Source organism: Scyliorhinus canicula, chromosome 17, assembly GCF_902713615.1.
Source record: "Scyliorhinus canicula chromosome 17, sScyCan1.1, whole genome shotgun sequence".
In the NCBI taxonomy this organism is placed as follows: Eukaryota; Metazoa; Chordata; class Chondrichthyes; order Carcharhiniformes; family Scyliorhinidae; genus Scyliorhinus; species Scyliorhinus canicula.
This window is the reverse complement of record NC_052162.1, coordinates 53,755,355-53,771,738: the sequence shown is the minus strand read 5'-3', so window position 1 is coordinate 53,771,738 and position 16,384 is coordinate 53,755,355. Positions and strand designations below refer to the sequence as shown.

General features: G+C 45.0%; 1 protein-coding gene across 1 annotated transcript in view; it reads right to left on the bottom strand.

Annotated features, from left to right (window-relative positions):
• Positions 1–9,511, bottom strand: part of LOC119951706 (probable E3 ubiquitin-protein ligase MID2) — a 444,841-nt gene extending 435,330 nt beyond the window's left edge. Inside the window, exon 1 of the mRNA XM_038774982.1 lies at positions 9,380–9,511. The gene's annotated coding sequence lies outside the window, so the exon portion shown is untranslated. The remainder of the gene's footprint in view (positions 1–9,379) is intronic.
• Positions 9,512–16,384: the final 6,873 nt, after the last annotated feature.

The window sequence follows — 16,384 nt, the reverse complement described above, 5'->3', positions numbered from 1 at the left end:
TTTGTGCCGGCCATCATTAAAAACAATTGTTATTGTCAGAGGTGTTTAGTTACCTGTAGAGATGGTAACTCAGTTACAGTCAACGCTCTGGAAAGAATGCTAGAAGTCGTCCAGTCATTTGATGGTAGGTTTATTGTGCTACACAACTTAAATGATTGCGTGAGCTATTACTTAAAAAACTGCACATGTAAATGAGGTTACAACTTTTCTATGCTCTGCAACTAGGCCTGACCACACTAGCAGCCCTGAGCTCAACTTCCGTCCCTGTTCTCACAGTCTGTTCAGCCAAAGTGAGGAGGAAGGTCTTCGGCGTCACTCTTACACGTGCCCGTGTTGCCTCCTGGTGGTCTTTCCATTACCCATCAGCCCCTTCTGTACACACTCAAGTAAGGATCACTACAAGAGGTTGGTAGCGTGCGAGGCTATTAACCTTCAGCAAATCAGACGAGTTTATTCTGGGGTCTCTACCGATACACGCATATCAGGAACTATTAGCAGTAGCATTCTATTAAGACCAGCATAAAAACAGCTAAGCATTCTGTTTAAATTGTTGAGGAATGTAGGGATATGCTCCAAGGAAGCCCTTTGTCAAGCCATGCATCACAAAGGCCATACTGAGAACTTGCCTGCAGATTAAGTATGAAAAAGTGAAAAAAATATTAGCTGGTTAATCTCTATGTTAGCATATAATCTCTCTCTTTGTTCATTCATATGTGCTCTTCCAGAAGGCAGATCCCTTAATTGCTCGTTGTCCACTGATGCTTCACTATTTTCTTGGCAGTTTTTATCAGTTGTTCTTTGCCATTGTCTTTAATTCTCAGGGGTGGGACAGGGAGGCAGGTCTGAGGGACGAAGGTGCTCCAAGAGACACAGAAAGTCCCCTTACAGATTGACATTGTGATAAACTGTCATGGACTCTCTCTCCTGTGTTTCTCAGCCTTTTTTATTGTATAGAATTATTGCATATTACCTGTTCTGTAAATGAAAAAAAAAATTAAAAATTAAATAACTAAATAATAAAATTAATTAAAAGCTTTTTATTGTCACAAGTAAGCTTACATTAATACCGCAATGAAGTTACTGTGGAAAGCCCCTAGTCGCCACGTTCTGGCGCCTGTTCGGGTACACAGAGGGAGAATTCAAAATTCTCAGCCGGTATGGGAATTGAACCCACGCAGCCCAGTGAGCTAAACCAGCCCTCTAAATAAATAGGTTATTGAAGGGCTGAAGGGGGGGGGGGGGGGTGGAATGTGGTAGCGTGGCTCCTTGAAGGGGTGTGCCCTCGCGGTCCACAGGACAGACTCGAGGCCTATCACGTGGGAGCATGTGAACTCATCAATGGGGGAAAAGCGCGGGGCCCTGGGAGTGGGGTCCCGGTCAGAATGGACCCTAGAGCAAGACAGTGAAAACCAGTTGAGATACTCTATGCCTGTGTATAGTTTACCTTTGCTTGTCATAAATATATTTGATTAATTATACTGGAATTCTCCCTAGTAATGCATCAAGCCACCAGAGTCATAAAATTGGTTCAGTTGTCCCACAGATAGTCAAGCAATAGCTTGACATGGCCATCTCACAGAACCATACCTGACAGATAATGTCCCAGCCACCTCCATCATTGCATTTGTCCTGTTCCACCAGGAGGACAGATTCAGCAGAGGTGTTGGCACAGTGGTTTACAGTCTGGAGCAAGTTGTCCTTGAAGTCCTCAACACCGATTGGGCCCCGTTGAAGTCTCATGGCACCAGGTCAAATATGGGCAAGGGGACCTCCTGCTGATTACCATGTACCAAACTCCTCAATTGATGGATTAGTACTCCTCCATGTTGTGCACCTTTTGGAGGAAACACTGAGATTGGCAAGGGCACAGAACGTACACTGGGTGGGGGGACATCAATGTCCATCACCAAGAGTGGCTCAGTAGCACCAATACTGACCGAGCTGGCTGAGTGCTAAAGAACATTGATGCTGGCATGCAAGTAGTCCTTTGTTGTAGCTTCATCAGATTGACAACTCATTTTTAAACATGCATGGTATTACTCCTGGCATGTCCTCCTGCATTCTTCATTGAACCAGGGTTGGACGCTTGTCTTGGTGGTAATGGTAGAGTGGGGGATCTGACTTGCCATAAGGTTGCAGATTGCGGTTGCGTACAATTCTGCTGCTGCTGATGGCCCACAGTGCCTCATGGTTGCCCAATCTTGAGTTGCTACGTCTGTTCAAAATCTATCCCACAGAGCACAGTGGTGGTGCCACACAACACAATGGAGGGTATCCTTAATGTGAAGACGGTACAGTCCCACCAATACTGTCATGGACAGGTGCATCTGCAGCAGGCAGGTCAGTGAGAATGAGGTCAAGCATTTTTACCCTCTTGATAGATCTCTCACCACTTGCCACAGACCCAGTCTACCAACTAAGCATAAGCAGGAAGCAATAGACAGAGCTAAGTGATTTCACAACCAACAGATCAGATCTAAGCTCTGCAGTTCTGCCACAACCAGTTGTGAGTGGCGCTGGACAGTTAAACACGCTGGAGGAGGAGGGTCCACAAATATCCCCATCCTCAGTGATGGTAGAGGCCAGCACATCAATGCAAAAGGTGAGGTTGAACCATTTGCAACAATTTTCAGCCAGAAAGGCTGATGATCCATCGTGGCCTCCTCTGGAGATCCCCAGCATCACAGATGGCAGTCTTCAGCCAATTCGATCCACTCTATACAACATCAAAAAACTGCTGAAGGCACTGGATACTACAAAGACTATGGATCCTGATACTGTAATATTCTGGCAATAATACTAAAGACATGCGCTCAAAAACCTGCCATGCTCTTAGCCAAGATTTTGATTTGATTTATTATTGTCACATGTTTGAGTATACAGTGAAAAGTATTGTTTCTTGCATGCTGTACAAACAATGCATACCGTACATAGGGAAGGAAGAAGAGACTGTAGAATATAATGTTACAGTTATAGCAAGGTGTAGAGAAAAGATCAACTTAACACAAGGTAGGTCCATTCAAAAGTCTGATGGCAGTAGGGGAGAAGCTGATCTTGAGTCGGTTGGTACGTGACCTCAAACTTTGGTATCATTTTCCTGACGGAAGAAGGTGGAAGAGAGTATGTCCGGGGTGCATGGGGTCCTTAATTATGCTGGCTGCCTTTCCGAGGTAGTGGGAATTGTAGACAGAGTTGATGGATGGGAAGCTGGTTTGTGTGATGGATTGGGCTACATTCACGACCTTTTGTAATTTCCTGCGGTCTTGGGCAGAGCAGGATCCATACCAAGCTGTTATACAACCAGAAAGAATGCTTTCTATGGTGCATCTATAAAAGTTGGTGAGAGTCGTAGGTGACATGCCAAATGCCATTAGTCTTCTGAGAAAGTAGAGTCATTGGTGGGCTTTCTTAACTATAGTGTCGGCATGGGGGGACCAGGACAGGTTGATGGTGATATGGACACCTAAAAACTTTAAGCTCTCGACACTTTCTACTTCATTCCCATTGATGTAGACAGTTAAACCCCAGCAGATTTTCCAGTAACAGCTACAACACCCAGCAATGAGGAAAATTGTCCAGGTATGTCTTATACCCAGTCAATTACCACTCCATCAGTCTACCCTCAATCATCAGTAAAATGGTGGAAGGGGTCATCGATAGTGCTATCAAACGGCACTTTCTTAGCAATAACCTGCTCACTGACGCTGAGTTTAGGTTCCACAAGAGTCACTCAGCTCCTGACATCATTACAGCCTTACTTCAAACATGGACAAAAGAGCTGAACTTCGGAGATGAGGTGAGAGTGACTGCTTTAGACATCAAGGCAGCATTTGACCCTGTGTGACATCAAGAAGCCTTAGTAAAATTGGAGTCAATGGGTATCAGGGGGAATAATCCATTGGTTGGGGTCATAGTCACAAAGAAAGACAGTTGTGGTGGTTAGAGGTCAATCATCTCAGTTCCAGGACATCACTGCAGAGGTTCAAAAATGGCAGGAATAAATAACTGCCACAGGATGAAATCATCATTGCTACTGCCGGGATATTGGGCATTCACTGTGCATGGGTGCATGACAACTACACATTTTTGGAATGGTAGCTCTTGCATTGGTGGTTCCTCTCTTCATCAGTATGCAACGCCTGCACAACCTCATGTGTGCAGTTGATAGCATCCTGTACCATCAGGAATACCACTACCCTGGCAAAGTCTAATGGCCACTCTTCTACTTCCATCTGGCTAGAGAGAAAACTATGAAGTCATCTCTCCTTATGTACAGGGCCTCTGTGACCTCCCTGAAGCAGTGATGCATGGTAGCCTGTGAGATGCTGTCCCATGTCACTAGTTCCAGCCCAGAAGCATCCACTGTTATAGAAATTAAGGACAACACGTTAACCTTCACAATCACTGGCAGCACTGTTATACTCTCCTGTGTGGCTATAGAACTGGCTTGAGCAAGTGGCACAGTTCAGCGACTGTGCCCTTTGTGAAACATAGCCATGTTAGACTTCTCCTGGCTGTGGTGGTGATAGGAGAAGTGCTCCCTGAAGACCCTTGGTGGATACAACCATCTATTCAGAGCTCTCCTCCTCCTCCCTCTGTGCACAGCTTCCTATTTCTGTTGCAGCCCAAGGGGGACTCCAATTGTAGCCCCCCAGTAGTGAAAGGATACTTTCTGCTAATAGTCCTCCAACCTACTTGCCAAAGTCCAGCCTCCCTTCTGAGTGTTACACCTTATTCAAACAATAGTGAACGCAGGAACGTCACAAACTTTGCAACTATAAATAAATATTAAAAGCGCCTCATCTGAAAGTTCCATATGACATGTGTCGGATAGTCATGCCAAACTGGGGTGGCACGGTAGCACAGTGGTCAGCACAGTTGCTTCACAGCTCCAGGTCCCAGGTTTGATTTCCGGTTTGGGTCACTGTCGTGCGGAGTCTGCACGTTCTCCTCGGGTCTGCGTGGGTTTCTTCCGGGTACTCCGGTTTCCTCCCACAGTCCAAAGATGTGCAGGTCAGGTGGATTGACCATGCTAAATTACCCTTAGTGTCCAAAAAGGTGGGGTGGGGTTTCTGGGTTACGGGGATAGGCTGGAGGTGTGGGCTTGGGTAGGGTGCTCTTTCCAAGTAATGGTGCAGACTCGATGGGCCGAATGGCCTCAGTGTAAATTCTATGATTCTGTGAAAAGTGGCTGGAAGTGGTTCAGCCACCATTTGCCATGCTCTAGATTACTTTAACACCTGCACCAGTGCTGTGGAGCCACATTTTCTGGTCTACATGCCTTAACTAACGTCTCTGATGCGGTATTGCAGTGAAACATTCCAAACATCCATTAACAGGGCAGCACGGTAGCATGGTGGTTAGCATAAATGCTTTACAGCTCCAGGGTCCCAGGTTCGATTCCCGGCTGGGTCACTGTCTGTGCGGAGTCTGCACGTCCTCCCCGTGTGTGCGTGGGTTTTCTCCGGGTGCTCCGGTTTCCTCCCACAGTCCAAAGATGTGCGGGTTAGGTGGATTGGCCATGCTAAATTGCCCGTAGTGTCCTAAAAAGTAAGGTTAAGGGAGGGGGTTGTTGGGTTACGGGTATAGGGTGGATACGTGGGTTTGGGTAGGGTGATCATTGCTCGGCACAACATCGAGGGCCGAAGGGCCTGTTCTGTGCTGTACTGTTCTATGTTCTATGTTCTAACTATATTCTCTTCATCGATACATTATGATTTGCTTAACTAATTTGATTAATTTCAAGTATTTGCAAATCCATGATCATTATCTCTGAATACTCCATACTTAAAGTACTCACTGATTGAATCCTGCACAATGGACTCTGGACGAATGACTTTGTGAATTGGTTTCGCTGATCAAAAGACTTGTCTGCTCTCGGTGCATATTGGGAAATCACAGGTGTGTGATTTGCTGTTGCAATGGATGGTAAAATACAAACAGCTGTGCCATTTCTTAGCTTATTTCTTTCCCCTGTCTATACATGAAGCAACATTTTATACCCACCTACCCCATGCCACAAATGCATTTCCAAATGTTGTTTTGTGAAATGGTGGTTAGCAGATAAAGGTAGCAGCACAAACAGAAAGGCACAAGAACCAAGGATGCCAGATAAACTCAGTGGGTCTGGCAGCATCTATTAGGAGAGAAAGCAAAGTTAACGTTTTGAGTCCTTTGACTCTTTGTCAGAACTGAAGGGAGGGAGTGAATGTGTTCGAGCTGTAAGAGATTGCAACAGAAAGTAGCAACAATAAGAACAAAAGACAGATGACCTGGTATGGGACAGGGAGGGGGATGTTGAATTGAGGAAGTACACGTGTGGGTTTTTTTTAAAAAGGGGGTTTAAGATGGAGGAGAAAGGTCACAATCTAAAGTTGCGAACTCAGCATCACGTCATAAGATGAGATCCTGCTCCTCCACTTTGTGCCGAGCTTCACTGTAGCATTGCAGGAGACCAAAGCGGACATGTGGGCATGAGAGTAAGGTTGGGGTCATGCTTGTGGACTGAATGAAGGTGATCCTCAAAATGGTCACCCAGACTAAATGGAGACTGAGATAATTGCAGACACTAAAATTTTCATGTATTTAAAATCCTCCTGCCCCAAACCAAGCCATCTGTCTGTTGTTTTTAAAATTGCTACTTTTTGTGCATTCTCTTACAGGTCTACCAAATTCTCCCTCCCTTCAGTTTTGTCGAGGAGTAAAAGGACTCAAAATCTTAACTCCGATTTCTCTCCTGATAGATATTGCCAGACCTGCTAATTTTTTCCCCGTATTCTCTGTTCTTTCAGATTCCAACACCCGTAGTATTTTGCTTATTTCAAACAGAAGGGCAGGCTGTCTGACAAACCTGTCCACATATCATCCACCCAAATGCTCCAGGAATAATAATCTAATTTCCAGGTAAACTCCTGGACAAGGTTCCCCAATAGCTCGGTTACCCTTCACCCCGCCCTTTGGCCACTACCACAAAACATCCAGACCCAGAAAGATGCAGCCAAACCATTCATGCATAAATATATCAACAGACTCATAATATCAATGTATTTCTAATGTATTTTGCAAACACATTTGAAGGCTTACACCATTCAGAAATATACTTCAATAGTTAGATAACAAAATACTTCTTCTGATCATGTTTAGACTGTACATTTAGAACCCTATATATTAAAAGACATAAGGAGCAGATATGAGGAAATTTCATTCCAAATTTAATCTAGTCTGGAAATGTACTTTAATCATGGTCATGAGGGTCTGTCCCACAGTGCTAATAATTGTGTTGTTAAATCATATTTAGTGTTTTCTGATTAAAATTGAGATAACGGGCCAGCAGCACGGTGGTGCAGTGGTTAGCACTGCGGTCTCACGGCTCCGAGGTCTCAGGTTCGATCCTGGCTCTGGGTCACTGTCCGTGTGGAGTTTGCACATTCTCCCCATGTTTGTGTGGGTTTCGCCCCCACAAAAAGATGTGCAGGGTAGGTGATTCGCCCCTTAATTGGAAAAAATGAATTGTGTACTCTAAATTGATTTAAAAAACAAACAAAGAAAGTTGAGATAATGTGGAAATATTCAGTAGCTGGTGGAGTGGTAGCATCATCGTGCACATCTGTCTTTCTAAACCTGGTAAGAAGTCTTACAACACCAGTTTAAAGTCCAACATGTTTGTTTCAAACACTAGGGGCGCGATTCTCCCGAGTTACGAAAAATCGGGAAGCTGGCGTCAAAAACAGGCGCGTTTGACGCCAGCCTCCGCCCCCCCGACCGGGAACCGATTCTGCTTCACGGCTAGCATCGCGCGGCCGTGAACTCTGGCATCGCGGGCTTAACAAATTTCGTTAAGCCCGCTTGCCAAAGTTAGCGACGGCTGACACGTCAGATGACGTCAGCCGCGCATGCGCGGATTGGACGACTCCAACCCGCGTATGCGCGGATGACGTCATCACGCATATGCGTGAAACCCGCGCATGCGCAGGCCGGTATGCCCCTCAGCCACCCCGCGAATGGATCCAGCGGGGCGGCGGAGGGAGAAAGAGTGCGCGGGTTAAGTACCCGCTGCCCGCGATCGGTGGGCACCGATCGCGGGCCCATGGCACCCTTGGCACGTCTGTGCCAATCGGTGCCATGGTTCCCCAGATCGGGACTTTACGGCCATTTTTACGAATGGTCAGACCAGGTGTGTTTTACGTTCATAAAAACAGCCGTAAAGGCCTTGGAAATCGGCCCATCGGCCAGGGGTGAATCGCTGCACGCCGCAAAAAAACGGCGAGCAGCGATTCGTGTCGGGGGGCGGGCGTGGGGGGGGGAGAATAGCGGGAGGGCATCGGACCAGCATGTCTGTCAAAATTTACGCCGCCCGCTATTCTCCGATTTTTCGTAAGTCCGGAGAATTGAGCCCTAGCTTTCGGAGCACTGCTCCTTCCTCAGGTGACATGTCCAACGCCAGCATCTCCACATCATTTCTAAACCTGGTAACATGCAGATCATTTGAACAGACGGAGTATTGTTTGTAAGTTTTATTACTCTTTTCCCCAAATGCAAAATAATATGTTAGCCTTATTGGACTGAGATCATTTTAAATTTCAATGCCTTTCAATAATGTGCCTTTATGAATGATAGAAAATATATTTTGGTTGGTTTGGAGTGTGGCTGTAGAGTATCAGTATATAACTACTTGATGGTCTTGTGTAAAACTTATTTGTTATTTGTATGCATACATTACTATGCTTATTTTAAATGAAATAGCGGCTCCTTTAAAGTACTGACTGTAAAAATATCATGTGAACATGTTAAGCATTTCTATTCCAACATTGCACCAATGATTCCAACTCACAAATTGATACATTCACAACACGAACAGAAAAACATAGAATTCCACAAAAAGTCAGCAATTAATAGGTTAAAATGCACATGTGTCTATTTTAGGGCTTGTATCTGACAACACACTCGATGTCTCCATGCATTTTACAAAGATCCTCATACAAGTACATTTGTGCTCATAAAATCTGCCAAGGGTTGCCCTCATATTCTTCTACACATGCAATTGTGCACCCTTACACATTTTCACTAACATTCATCTGCCTACATTCATACAGTCTTTTACACACTTTCTTCATTGTGCTATGAAAGGCACTTTCAAACTTCAACCATCATTCACTATCATTCTGTTTACACATTCTGTTCATGCCTCCACAATTACTCACACATACTTGCTAACATTGCTACCTTTTATATCCTCTTAAGCTATCGCTTGGTTTTGGCTACAGATAAAACACGTCTGTCTGAATGCAACGCAGAATAGCCCACTATAAATAGCACTGCACAGATTATCGGTTACATCTGGGATAAAACCTCCAAACTAATCTGAATATGAGTCACTTACCAATGACCCCATCCTTTCAGCAGGCAAGAGAGAGCCTTGAGGTTAAACAAGGGGAGTTTAACCCCACAAAAGGGAAAAGGCTGGACCGCAGGATCCACAGAGAGACAAAAGAAACAGCTTTCCTTTAGAGTCTCTCTCTCTCCCTCTCTCCAGTAGATGTCTCATTCATGGAGCTAATGCTTCAGACAGTTGACTCTGGGAGATCATCCATGTATAGAAGGAGGTTTCATTCAATAATGAGGTTTGAAAAGCTGGAGTAGACCTAAAATTTACAGACAGGAATCACAAAACAAAAGTTTGTCAGGATAAAGAAAATCTTTATTCCTTATATTTTACAGTCAAAAGAGCTAAGATGGCATCATGCATGCATGATGCAAATCAGCATTTTACTTTATCTGATATTGCTGATGCCAGTGTTATGTTGAAACTAATTAGGTTAAGATTGAATTTATAGTCTTACTGTACTATGTCTCATTAGGTACCTATCTTTCCTAAGATCTTAATAAATTACTCATTTTAAAAAAGGGAAATAAGACAGAGCTATTTGAGTCACGTATTTAACTGCATTCAACAACAGTTGATTAAAGTCAGTTTTAGATGTTTATTTAGTGTTTGAAATATCATATCAGGTTGTTTAAGGTTCCTTACTAAAAAATAATCTTATTCCCTCCGTTTCACTGGAACGTACGAAGCACAGGGGGAATACATGGAAAATATAATCAATAATTCATTTTTAACAGATTTTTTGTATAGGGTCCCTAGCTGCCAGAATTTGACAAGACTTCATGATTGTTGGAAAAAAAAACAAGAGAATACTTTTCAGTGTCAGACTGTTCCTTGAGAAACATTTCTGACAGATCGTCACCGGCTGGGATAGGCAAACATTTTTTAATAGGGAGTTGCGAGAGATGCCTGTAAATTAAAGCAAAAACGAGTATGAATATTTAACAAGTTCCTATGGTCTAAGTGCAGAGAATACTGATTTTTGCTACTTACCTCATAAGCCTTACAGTTTCATGCTAATTTATCCTAAGCCTTTGCAGAAAGGGTCATCGCAACTTGCACTCACCTCAATTAGGAATTATACAAAGGGTACAGAAAGTAATGGTCCACTCGATATTGGCCTACTTCTGCCTGATTATTGGTAGCATTCTAGTATTGGCTTGATTTTACCCACATTAGAAATTTATAATATATGTTATTTCGCTAACACTAAGTAGAAGCTTTTAATAATGGGAAGAGATGCAGAAAGGTAGAGGATTTAGAAAGTGATTTTTGTAATGTAAGGTAAAGTCGCCACAGTTCCAGATGATGATAGGTTGCTTTCCCCTTTGAGGGGCGGAGCTGACTGGTGGTGATTTAACCTGAGGATCACCAAGCCTCAGGCGAGGGGCAAGGTTAAGAAGGTGGGCTTTCATGAATGACGTCAGCCAGTACGGGAATTGAACTCTGCATTACAAACCAGTAGCTAGCCAAGCGAGCTAAACCGACCCACCAGAAATGTAAAATGTCAGCATGATGGCACAGTGGTTAGCATTGCTGCCTACGGCGCTGAGGACCTGGGTTCGAATCCCGGCTCCGGGTCTCTGTCCGTGTGGAGTTTGCACATACTACCCGTGTCTGCGTGGGTTTTGCCCCCACAATCCAAAATGATGTGCAGAATAGGTGGATTGGCCACACTAAATTGCCCCTTAATTGGAAAAAAAATAATTGGGCACTCTAAATTTATTATAAGAAAAGAAATGTAATAATAATCTTTTAAATCTTTTTATTGTCACAAATTGGCTTACATTAACACTGCAATGAAGTTACTATGAAAAGCCCCTAGTCGCCACATTCCGGTGCCTGTTCGGGTACACAGAGTGAGAATTCAGAATGCCCAAATTACCTAACAGTACGTCTTTCGGGACTTGTGGGAGGAAACCAGAGCACCCGGAGGAAACCCACACAGACACTGAGAAAACGTGCAGACTCCACACAGATTATGTTGCTGAAAACGCTTCCACTGGTGGTATATGGAAGAACTGCAAATTATTTCTGAGTTGTAGGGATGGAGGAGGCTGCAGGAGATGGAGCAACAGCATAGCATAGCTTGTAAGTGAGAATGAGGATTTTTAAGTCAATATTCTATAATGGGAAATTATTGGAGGTCTGCATTGAAATGGACTCAATCTGTCTTAGTGGGATGGACCAACATCACACATCTACTCTGATTCTGCATTAAGTGGCAAGTTTACCCTGCTATCATGTTTGAGAAATGTCAAATGTCTCACTGATGTTGTTGGGTTGATTTCCTGGGTTGGAACTAAATAGGGCATATTCTAATATTGTTTTTGTATTCGATTTATTCTGCATCTGTCCACCCTAAGTCTGACAGAATTCTACAAAAAAATGGTTTATGTTCATCGTTTCAAAATCCTCATTGCAATGAGTACAAAAACAAAATTCTTTGCAAGAAGTATTTTGTAGGTCAGAGTAACTTGTAAAAGGCAACATTTCAACAACTATATTTGTTGTCAGCAAATTCTTTTTCACTTGTGCAAATCAATACTATTGGAAACCCCTCAATTTCCCATTATCATTTGATTTCATAGAATCCCATTTGGCCCATCAGTTTTGCACTACCTTCAAAAGATCAACCTGCCTAGGCCCAATCCCACGCCATATTCCTGTAATGCCACCCAACTTTTCGATTTAGGGGCAATTTGGCATAGCCAATCCACCTAACTTGCACATCTTTGGACTGTGGGAGGAAACCAGAGGGGCCCCCACGCAGACACGGGGAGAACATGCAAACTCCACATAGCCACCCATGGCTGGAATCAAACCCAGGTCCCTGGCCCTGTGAGGTAGCAGTGCTAACCAGTGTGCCAGCGTGCCGCCTGTCTCTGATGAGGAAAAACACGTGTAAAAAAAACTACGTAAACTTGTACAAAGCATGTTAGGTTGCTAATAGTGGAACATCAAGATAATGGGGGCATGGCAATACCAGCCTCAGAATTAGAAGCAAAATGTAAGGCTAAGTCCTTCCTCTCATTTGAGGATTACTCTTTCAGAACTTCCTGAAGGATATAAATTATTTTGAAAAATTTAGACCTTCTGGTCTTCCAAAAATCAAAGCTTTTTTTTTCTGAGCAAAGATTGTCAAAATAAGGAGCAGAATGAAAGAAGATCAAGATTGAAACACAAAGGTAGGTGGCAGCATTGGTTTCCTGCAGTGTGACAGACAGATCAAACGTTACTGAATTCTTGGAGACTCTGATCTCGGTCAGTGACTCTGCAATTTAAAGACTGATTTCAAATGATGTTTTGACTGTCTGTCCCCATGCGAATTGGGATGTGCATTCACTTGAGTTTATTTGATTCCTATACATTTATTACTATTCACAGACAATTATATGCAAAATATTTGATTCCACCCAGCTAGCACTTCAAACTGGGAGCATTACTAATTTCAATCCAAATAGGCAGCTTGGCAGTGAAGCTGGGGAATACGCTGCCAGCTTCAGTATGTGATCAAAGTCAGAGAAGTGGGAGAAAATACTACAATAGGGCATCCTGGAATGTGTGTCAGGTTAGGTTATTAATACAAAAATTAAAGATTGAAATTGGACAAGGGAATCTGCAGATTTTTAGCCATCTGACAGAAAAAAAAGTGGACAAAGTAAAATGGGAAGGCATAGAACAACCTAGGCAAAGGAAATTGTTCATAGAAAGAGAGGAAAATTAGATAGTGGGATACTGGAAATAATAATAGAGGTGCATGGAAAATAGGTAGAAGGAAGGTCATACCATGAGAGACTGACTATTATGAAGATCAAAAGACAAGATGATCAACGAAGAAATTGTGAGATTTACAGATCAACAGGCAATGTCTAAGACTATGGGCGGGATTCTCCATAGCCCGACACCGAAGTCGGGATCGGAGATCAGGCGGAGAATGGCTTCCGATGCCGGATTTTGGGCAGGCGCCGGTTTGACTCCGGTTCGCGATGCTCTGCCCCCTCTAAATTGGCGCCATCGGGACGCGCGCCGTGTGCAGCCGCTAGGCCATTGGCACGTCATCAGCTGGCCCACCCACAATGCTCCATCCCCGATTGGCTGAGTTCCCGATGGCGCAGGCCATGTGTGGTGCCAGCGGTCGGGGACCTGCCGTGCCGGCTGCAGACAGTGTCCAGAGCCACCGCACACGTACAGGATCCATGCCACTGATCGGGGGGGGGGGGGGGGGGCTGCTGCTAGGGCTGGGGGAGTGGTGGGGGAGGGGGGAGTTAAGGGGGTGGGCTGCTGCGTTGGAGTGGCAGGTTAGTGTTCCAGCACTGCCGGCGCCATGTTTTCCGCACGACCGGTGCAGCTTGACAGTCCTGCGCATGCGTTTCCTGAGACCTGCCGATTCTCCGTCCGTTTTCCGTGTGATCCACGGGTATTCCACGCTGTGCTAATGCTAGCCCCTCACCGGTACCGGAATTGGTGAGGGGTTTGCGACAATTTTCCTATCGTGATCCACCCGCATTTTCTCCGTTGGCGCCAGCACTTAGTCTCAGGAATAGAGAATTCTTCCCTCTGTACTTAGTGAACATGCGATTTAAGTACATGGACTGCACAAAGGTTATAAAACAAGGTTCATTTATTCCACTTGCATCAAAGCTGTATCCACCTGAAAGGGAAAGCATAAACACAAGAAACAAACTATTTACAGGGAATATTCACTGCCATTGCTTCAGATCTTTGTCCAGTTCAGGGCCTCAGCTCCTCAACGCAGTCACTCACTAGGCTTGATCAGGTTTGTTCTGCTGTCCCGTCCCTGGCTGCAGTCCTATTCTTTCACTCACCATCTTATGAGGCCTCTCAGAATCAGGGGTGCTGCCAGTTGGTTTAACCAGGTTTAGAATTCCTGGCTCCTTAGTCACTCTCAGTGGCTTCAAACTGCCCTGGCTTCCAGTCACATCGCCACTCACGAGTTTGGGATTTGTCCTTGCTGCTTTCTCATGCTCTTGCTGTCTTGTGGCCACTGGCTCCATCCCTCAGCTTGTCAAAGGCACTGCTCCCTACAAAGAAGGGTCCGTAGGGGGCAATCGGTTAGTCAGCTTAGTGCTTTCCCCCAACATCACCACCTGCTGCTGGGTGCCCCGTTAAACACACTAATTATCATTCTGGCAACTGGACATATCACACAGTGATTATCTACTGAGCAATCATCTGATGTGCAGGTTTGATTGAGCTACGACCGCTAAAACATTAGAGTCCACACCAATGGCTGCATTCCTTTCACGCAGCAATGATCTGGACAAACGGTACAGGTTGGGTTGATATCCAGCATTTGTTTCAGCTAACTTTCACATCTCCTCTTCTAATCTGGCACTTCCAATAACATCCAGGCTCCCTGATGGATCACCCACTCAGGGGTCCAGTTTGGTCATGTCTCCAGGGACCGTGTGATCTGAAGGAGAGCTTCCTCCAGCTGCAGCTTCCCTGTCAGACAACTCGGCCTCTCCCTCCAGCACCAAAGTCAGTCTGCTCACAATTGGAATCCCTGACGCACACAGTCCAGGATTTTCAATCGTTACCTGGCTCTTCTTAACTCAGGCCAGCCCCGGCAGCTGTTTCAGGTTCTGCTATACTGTTCAGTGGGCTGCTTGGCCCCACATTATCCACCAGATTTTTGGCATCGAGCAATATCTCTCTAGGAAGGATGTTCTGAGGTTGCCCTCCAGCTGCAGGTTAGGTGGATTGGCCATGATCAATAAGAAGGGTTACGGGGCAAGGACAAGGGAATGGGCCTAGGTAGAGTGCTCTTTCAGATGGCCAGTGCAGACTCGTTGTGCTTGATCTGCACTGTAGGAAATCTATAGATTCTATGAAAAATGCTAAACTCTGATGCTGGAGATTGCCAGGCAGGATGAGTTGCTTCATCTCTCACCCATTGTCGTGAATTAGTCACCAGAGAATCCCACCCTCCTCCGTGATCCTCTCCCAACACCTCAGAAGTTTATGTGCCTGTTTGGACTCCTTCATTCGGCAGCATCGGCTTGCTTAATCTTCCGATAAAAGTGGAATCCACCGATATCTTTATCGACCAGTTGAAGCTGCTTGAGGTCCTCTTTTGAGATGGATGCAAAGTTGACTCTGTACATGGTTCAATCCTGCGGATCAGGGTTGAACCTCCTTCATAAACAAGTTGGTGATGTTTTGAAAATACCTTGTCTGGACGCCACAGAGGATTGGGGTATGAATGCTGCCATTTCCTTGAGGCATGGGCGTGACATCAGATGTAATTGTCTTGGAACTGGCAAAAACAGGCTGCCTTCCATGTTCAGTCTCCCAGCTGAGGGCCTCGGCCTTTCTCTTTCCTTTGCAGGACCTGTACCTTCTCTGCTGAGGCACGAGGAATGGAGTTACGCTAGACGGGGTCACCATGCCCGCTGTCTGTGGTGTCTGTGGTTGCTGAGGGTAGTATCGTTGGAAGTGCCCATCCCTGTTACAATTCCAGCACCTCTTTAATGTATTCCTTGGACATGCTTGGTATCTTGGCTTTTCATCAAAAAAGGATGGCAAGGACTGGATTTGTGCAGCAATCTGTGCTACCTACCTCCTCTCCCGGAGGTCTACATATCTGTCCGTGCCCACAGTCACCTCCCTGATTATGACCTCTTTCCTGGTCTTAGGAGTCCAGTCTTGCCCATTATCCAGATGATGTAATCTCTGATGTCAAAGGATAGTTGGGAATTGTTACTTGTTGAGTCTCCTCAACGTCCTCAGGCGTCTTCATCCCTCGCTACTTCAACAAGGCCATTTTTCAGCTGCGTGTTCCAAAGAAGGGATCTATGCGGACAATGTGGTCAAACAACTCGCCAGCTTCATGGATATGGAGTTCAGGTCCTCTTGTTTGTTTTCTTGTACTCATAACACTTCTGTTGCAGCTGTAAAAGACAACTGCTGTGCTCAGAAACTTGTGCCAGGACCTCAAAGAACCGCCACAGACTTCTTGAAACATCTGCCAGTATT